Genomic DNA, 7,842 nt, shown 5'->3' with positions numbered 1-7,842 from the left:
CTGGGCGGCTGGTCAGGAGCGCGGCTCACGTGAGCGGGTCTGGGGCGGGATGAACATGGCGGCGCGTCGGGGGCCAGGGCTCTCAGGGCTCGCCATTGCAGCTGGGAATGCTCGTTTCGTGGGCTCCTGGGTCCCCGTCGATTGGCATCCAGCGAGCAGAGCGCAGGGCTGTGGGCCACAGGTAAGGGAACTCGGACTGGGCGGAGCAGGGAACCATGTATTCTGCCCTCTTTGTTTGCAGTCTCGGAGCCGACTAAAATGGCGGTCGCAGAAAAGCCTCGCCTTTGGGGCCAAGGGTTTTACTGCTTTACCCCTTTGCATAAAGCTCAGACCCGCGCGGTTTTCCCAAGCAGCCTAGTGTATTGCTTCCTACAGGCCTGGAGAGGATAACAGGCAGGAAGGCCAGGGGTCTCCAGACAGAGAAAATAGACTGCAAGTGTCAGACGTTTTTTTCTCTCTCTTAAGAGGCCGGAGGAGACAAAAGAGTGCTGCATTTTTTTTTCTCCATCTTGATACAAATTTAAAAGGTTTCTCAGAAATTTCTGTGTTGCCATGACCACTCCTGGCTCCACCTGAATTTAACTTTCCTCAAACCTTGAACTAAGCAATGCATTTTTCTTATGGAAATGTTTGTCTTAAGGTATGCTAATGTACTATGTATTTACCCAAGGCTCTGTCTTCAGGTCAGTTTCCCCTAAAGGCTCAGAAAAAACTTGACAAACCAGTATGTTTTACTCATACCTTGTTCTCTTAATCTATGTGAATGAAACTATATATTTGCTTGGAAATCTGCCTTTCTTCAAGATTCATGTCCATCATTTTATGGCCTGGGATGACTCATCTGCTGCCAATGTTATCTCAATGCATGCTGTGGGTGAGGGGCCTGGTGCCATTCTCTGACACATTGTCTTTCTTTCATTAGCAGACTGCTAGTGGCTCTATAACATCTGGCTAAAGACTAGCAGGGGGTACTCTTCCCCCTTTTACTGTCTACGTCAGCAGCTCTCTCGATCTCTTTTATATTTTAATAAAACTTTTTAACAGAAAACCTCTGAGCCATCAAGCTTCGTCACTTGCCCTGGATTGAATTCTCCTCTGGAGTCCAAGAATGCTGGCATCTTTTGTGGTTTAGCAACCACCTTTCAGCCTTTTGAAATTCATATTGAATCTTCATTTCAGATTGAAGATGCATTCCATGGTATTGCCAACTGAAGCCTTTTCATCGCTATGGCATATCTGTCCATGTCTTTAGGGTATTTTTCAGCAATCATGTATCATTTCCAGTGTGCCAGTCTTGTTATCCTCATTCTGTCCATAGCAAAGTCTTTTATTAATGTTGACATGACTGAAAGGGAATCGTTTGTTTAAATTCCTTTTCAGATTGTTATTTGCTGGTGTATACAGATAACACTGTGTCATCATTCATTTGTATCAGTTTGGACAGCTTGATAGTTGTCTTTAGTTTCTTTAATTTCTCATAATTTAAGATGACCCTGTCTCATATATTTACAGTCTCACCCCTAGTCTCAGTCATTTCTTCAAAGAACTGTCCTTTTTTTAAACATTACATTATTTTTGACTGTGCTGGGTCTTTATTGCTCGTTTGTCTAGTTGTAGTGAGCAGAGGCTACCCTCTAGTTGCTGTGCCATGGCTTCTCATTGCAGTGCTTTCTCTGTTTGCAGAACTTGGGCTCTGGAGCATGCAAACTTCAAGAGCTGTTCAAGGGCTTCGTTGCCCCTGGGCGTGTGGAATCTCCTACACAGGAATTGAACCCGTGTTCCCTGCATCGGTAGGCAGATTCTTTACCACCGGGCCATTGGAGATGTTTCCTGTTCCCTTTTATTAGAGAATGATATTTAAAACATACATGTAGGAGCTCAATATGCTCAGCTGACAATACATGGATATATATATATATATCCATGTATTCCAGCTCACCTTTGAACATATTCAGTTAAAGGTAATTTGTGATGTCTCCAACCTGATCCACCACGACATGGACATTGTAACGTTTCCTTTTGTTTATCTGTAACTTTGCATTCCAATGGTAAGATACCTGGCTTCCACCGCTTGTCATACACAGAATTCAGTGCTTGTCCCACGTGGTTACTGAAAAAAAAACTGTCAGATTGTCTTTCAAAGGGGGCTCTGCATGCATTGCACCAGTATCTTGAGTATGTTTTTGTATGATAGTTTACTATCAGTATACCCTCAGTGGCCAGGTGTCTATTTCAGTCGCTACCAATTATGAATGGGCTTGTTTGCTCTAGTGTTCTTGGACAATTCGAATACAGTTTCTTTGTCAGATATGCATTGTTTTAGGAAAACAGTTTTATTGATTGTTGGCTGTGTTGCCTCTTTGTGTGTGGGCTTTTCTCTAGTTTTGGTGAGCATGGGCCATAACTAGTGGTTTGCAGGCTTCTCACTGCAGTGTCTCCTCTTGTTGAGGGGCACAGGCTCACGGGCTTCAGTGGCTGCAGCATGTGAACTCGGCATCGTGGCTTCCAGGATCTAGAGCACAGGCTCGCTCGGCTGTTGTGGCACACGGGCTCCATAGGATGTGGGATCTTCCCATCCTAGGGATCGCACATGCATCTCCAGCACCGGGGGGTGGATTCTTTACTATGGAACCACCAGGGCATATTTTAGACTAGTTTTCCACACATGTATCTAGTGAAAGAGGCCAGGATCAAGAGGCATGGCAGCTGGGAATCCTCAGCCCCAGCTCTGGTGTGCTATCCAAAGCTCTGGGGCCTTTGGTGAGCAGCTCAGCTTCCCTGGGACTGTTTCCTCCCATCAGAAATGCCCTGCTTTTGGACTGTAGCCCACCAAGCTCCTCTGTCCCTGGGATTTCTGAGACCAGAGTACTGCAGGTGGTGCCATTTCCTTCTCTGCTGCTGCTGCTGCTGCTGCTGCTGCTGCTGCTGCTGCTGCTGCTGCTGCTGCTGCGTCGCTTCAGTCGTGCCTGACTCTGCGCGACCCCATAGACAGCAGCCTACCAGGCTCCTCTGTCCCTGGGATTCTCCAGGCAAGAACACTGGAGTGGGTTGCCATGTCCTTCTCCAGTGCATGAAAGTGAAAAGTGAAAGTGAAGCCACTCAGTGAAGTCGTGTCCGTCTCTTAGTGACCCCGGGGTTGCAGCCTACCAGGCTCCTCTGTCCGTGGGATTCTCCAGGCAATGGTACTGGAGTGGGCTGCCATTGCCTTCTCTGATTTCCTTCTCTGCAAGATAGCGTTTTGAAGATATTTTCTCCTGGATATTGCTTTTGATGAAGGAAGGGGGATCCCTTTCAGGGCTTGAGAGTGAGTTCTTGTCTGACACTGGGCAATGAGTTGTCTGAGGAGAGGAGTGCTGTCCAAGCGAGAGGCTTTATTGGGAAGGGCTGCCAGGGTGGAGGGCAGGAGGGTGAGGGAAACGGAGAGAACCACTCTGTCACGTGGCTCACAGTCTCAGGTTTTATGGTCATCGGGCTCATTTCTGGTTTGTCTCTTGCCAGGCATTCTGAATTGGGATCCTTCTTGGGGGCACACGCATCACTCAGCTGAGATGGATTCCAGCGAAGTGGATCCTGGGAGGTTGGTAGGACCTCTGAACTGGAGCCTCCCATCTCCTGACCTCTCCAGAATTCTGGTTGGTGGTAGCTTGTTCGTTCCTTGTTCCTTCCCAGGACCTCCTGTTGTAAGATGATTCCTGCAAGTGTTTTCTTTTCTCTGTTGCCTGGCCAGGGTGGGTGGTCCGTGGTTCATTTAACAGTTTGTTTTTGGTTCTCTCGAGTAAGGTCCTCCACAGGGTAAATGTATGAAATGATAAAAGGCAATGTTTTAAATAATTTATATTCATAATTTGGTAAGTTGGCTTGTTTTGTGTATGTTAGACCTGATCACCAGACCAACGGTCATGTAGAACTTTTGCAGTTTTCTAAAATTCTATAGTTTTTTAAATGGAGTTACCTTGTTGCAAAGTTTGTGTTTATGTTCATATTTTTTTAAAGTTATTTCTTTTAGTTGATTGATCATTGCTTTACAATACTGGTTTGATTTGTCATACATCCACATGAATTAACCATAGGTGTACCTATGTCCTCTTGCTCTTGAATCTCCCTCCCACCTCGCACGCATTCCCACCTCTCCAGGTTACTACTGAGCCCCAGTTTGAGTTCCCTGAATCATACAGCAAATTCCCATTGGTTGTCTATTTACAAATGTAGGTGTACCTGCATCCATGCTGCTCTCTCCATTCATCTCACCCTCTCCCTCTTGTTCCCCACCCTCGTCTGTAAGTCTGTTCTCTATGTCTGCACCTCCATTGCTGCTCTGTGAACAGACTCGTCAGTACCATCCTTCTAGATTCCATGTTTTTCTCTCTTTGACTGACTTCCCTCCCCTTTATTAGAACAAACTCAAATGTGTTCCTTTTTATGGCTGCATTCCATGCAGGCTCTGATTGTTCCTTAGCCATGTTTTGCGGAGGGTCATGGAGCTATTCTGCTCCATTTCAGTTTGGGCTTCCAGTCTGAGTGCTCACAGCAGAGCTGCTTCTGGGTGAGCCCTCTGAGGTCTGTGAGCACCGGGCTGCCCGCTCTTCTCTTGTGGCCCGCAGGGGGCGCCAAAGGCCCCTCTGACCCGCGGGCGCAGGACGCTTTGCCTTTAGACTCTGCTCCGTGAGCAGCTGGCGGGAGCTTTGTCTCCTCAGGACCATCAGGGCTCAGGCTTCTGGATAACAGGGCTGCATCCAGGCTGAGAGGAGCAGGGTTGCCTCAGTGCCCACCAGCAGGGAGGCGCTGCAAGAGCGAAAAATGAGGATGGAGTAGACGTTTCCTGTGTCCAGCTGAGGGCTGACTGGAGGTCCATCTCAGAGGACTCAGGGGGAAAGAGCTCCGTGTGCAAAGCGGTGGGTTTTCAGTTAGATTTGCGTTAGATGATGTAGAGGATGAACACTGATGTTCTTCCGTGTAGGTGGCCATTTTCCTGTCACTGTTTCTTGAGAAGACTGTCCTTTCCTCTTCGCTCGTTCCTGGTTTGATTTTCAGGAACTGACCATGTACAGGTGGGTTCGTTTCTGGGCTCTCTATTCTCTCCTGGAGTCCATGTGTCTGTGTTCCTGCCAGTTCCTCACTGTGGTGGTCACTACAGCTCCGTGATGTAGTTTGAAGAGGGATAGGAAGATGCCTCCAGCTGTGTTCCTCTTTCTCAGAGTCTTTTTGGCCGTTTAAGGTCCTGTTCAACAGTAGCAGCCTAATATTAGGAATATTTCTATTTCTGTGAAAAATGCCATTGAATATTATTTTGTGATTGCAGTCCGTGTATTTGTTGATGACTTTGGTTGGAATGGACCTTTTAATTCCTCATTGTTCCAGTGCATGAGCGTGGAATAATTTTCTGTGTGTTTGTATTTTCTTTGGTTTCTTTATCAGTGCCTTCTAGTTTTCTGACTACTGGTTTTTTATGTTCTTGATTAAGTTTGTTGCTAGATGTTTTATTTAAGTGGAATTTTCTTAATATTTTTTTCCTGATTGTTATTAGTGTATAGAAATGCAAGTGATTTTTGGACTGTAAAGGGTAGTATTTTATGATTGTAAATTAATCCAAAATGATTCAGCTTTACTGAATGTAGTCTAACAACTTTTTGTGAAGTGATGTGGAACATTTTATCTGTAAGATCTGTTTCTCCTGCAGTAGGTCATCCAGAGGACCCAAGACATGGTGGTTACTAATAGACTTCCCACACTACTTCTTCATTCCACGTGGACTCCTTCACGGGCAGTGAGCATCCCAGCTTCCCTTGAACTTCATCTGGGTAAGTCTTGGCCTGTATCAGAAAGTTTCCTGCCTGTCTGCGCTAAATTTCTTTTGTGGTATTGACATGGTTGTTTTGAAACCTAGTATACTTTCCAGTCATTTAAAATGTACAGAAAATGCCTAGCAATGGGAACAAGTGCTAGCATTTGCCACATCATCTAAAATACTCTATGTGTTTTATCCAAAATGGGTACCTTCTGCAGAACCAGCACATAATCTCCAAAATCAGGAAATCATATGGTACCTACATTATAATGTAATCCACTGCCCCACTTCCACTTTTAGCAATTGTTCAAGTGTATGAATATATCTTTTGTTTCCATCTTCATCCTTTTTTCTTTATTTAGAGTGTTACTGAGATTTTCAGTTATTTGGACAAACTTGATGGATTGAAAGCAGACATGGTGAATAAGGGTTCTGGGTGGCCTTTTCGATGTGGATTTCTTTTTCACTGAAGATGGTTTTAATATTTATTCATGTGGTAACATGTATGAATCCTGCATTCTTTCTCCCCCCCCCATAGTAATTAAAAATAAATAATATGCCATTTACCATTTAGATATTTGTAAGCATACAGTGTTGTAGCAGACAACCTTTTCTTGTTTTGCAAACCAGTTTAATAATGTGCACCTTGTGCGTGCTTTGGAGAAACTCAGGAAACTGAGTCAGTGACTGAAATGGCCCAAGATATCACCTTAGATTCCATCTTCATCTGAAAACAAAACAGGCACTTTCTGGTGGTCCAGTGGCTGAGACTGGACACTCCCAAAGAAGGAGGCCCAGGTTCATTCCCTGATCCAAGAGCTAGATCTCCCATGCCACAAAGGAGAATTTGCATGTTGTAGCTAAATATCTGGCTTACCTCAATGAAGGTTGACCTGGCGCAGCCAAATTAAAAAAGAAACAAATATTTTACAGATACAACCAAAGGAAAGGAAGGGTATGGTTGTTGTGCAGATTTACGGCTTAGCTTTCCCTATCGATAGAAAAGAAAAAAGAGTTTCAAAAGACTGTGTCTCATCCTTCTATCTGGCATATAGAGAGGATTCCTTTGAAATGAGATTTCTCTGGTAAATGTGACTCACAGAAGAGCTGTCTTGAACTTGGGTTTCAGAGATGATCATGTGCCCTCTAAAAAAAAAAGTTAATTGGGTCCCACTAATTATCATGCTGAGGTGGTATATTTTGTGGTAGCATTTGCTCCCCTTCACTTTGGATGTATCCCCATTTGTTTACACTGTCATCTACTGAAGACATCCTGATATTTGAAAGTTTTTAGTTATTACAAGTAGAGCTGTTGTATATAATCATGTGATACTTTTTGTCTGGACGTTTTCAAAGCTGTTTAGTAAGTGCTAGCCATATAGTATTCAGGTCACAGGTGAGCTTTGTTTAGCTGTGGAAAAATCCAGCTATGTTTCTCTGTGGCATGTGGGATCTTCTGGGGTAAGGGATCAAACTAGAGTGTCTTGCATTGTCAGGCAGATTCTTTACCACTGAGCCACCGGAGAAGTTGTGCCCTACCCCCGTTTTTTTTTTTGAGTTTACTGGATCTAATAGGTGTGCAGTGCTACCTCACTGTTATTTTAGTTTGTAATTTCCTAATGATATGTGATTTTGAGTCTTTTTGATAGGCTTATTTACTATCTTTATATTTTTGTAGGACAGGTGTTTAGGTGTATACATTTTTTATGAGATTGTTCTAGATTTTTTGGTATATTTGGAGTACAATCCTTTATCAGATATGTATTTTATAAATATATTTTCCTGTGGCTTGTGTTTAAGTTTTGTGAATAAGGTTTTTCACAGTTTAAATGTCTAATTCTTTAAAGTTAATGTTATATATGTTTTATATCCTTTTTTGGATAGACTTTAGTGTGTTGTTGTTGTTGTTGTTAAATTTTATAAGCAGAAGTGAGGTACTGTAGATACAGTTTTAAGCTAAGCTGAGGTACCATAGATACAGTTTTGCCTTTTGTCTGTTAAGAAGTTTGAGTGAGTTTGGTGTACACTGTATATAACATTATGTCTACATTCATTTG

At 43.7% G+C, this 7,842-nt stretch overlaps 1 long non-coding RNA gene across 1 annotated transcript; it reads left to right on the top strand.

Moving 5' to 3' along the window:
- On the top strand, positions 1 to 6,943 carry LOC138424811 (uncharacterized). The gene is made up of 4 exons (XR_011250974.1): positions 1 to 181; positions 1,684 to 1,790; positions 3,499 to 3,632; positions 5,678 to 6,943. It is a non-coding gene; the product is annotated as an uncharacterized lncRNA (long non-coding RNA).
- The last annotated feature ends 899 nt before the right edge of the window (positions 6,944 to 7,842 follow it).

This window comes from Ovis canadensis, chromosome 19 (genome assembly GCF_042477335.2).
Source record: "Ovis canadensis isolate MfBH-ARS-UI-01 breed Bighorn chromosome 19, ARS-UI_OviCan_v2, whole genome shotgun sequence".
Lineage (NCBI taxonomy): Eukaryota > Metazoa > Chordata > Mammalia > Artiodactyla > Bovidae > Ovis > Ovis canadensis.
The sequence above is the reverse complement of the archived record's forward strand: the minus strand, read 5'-3'. Positions and strand labels throughout refer to the sequence as shown.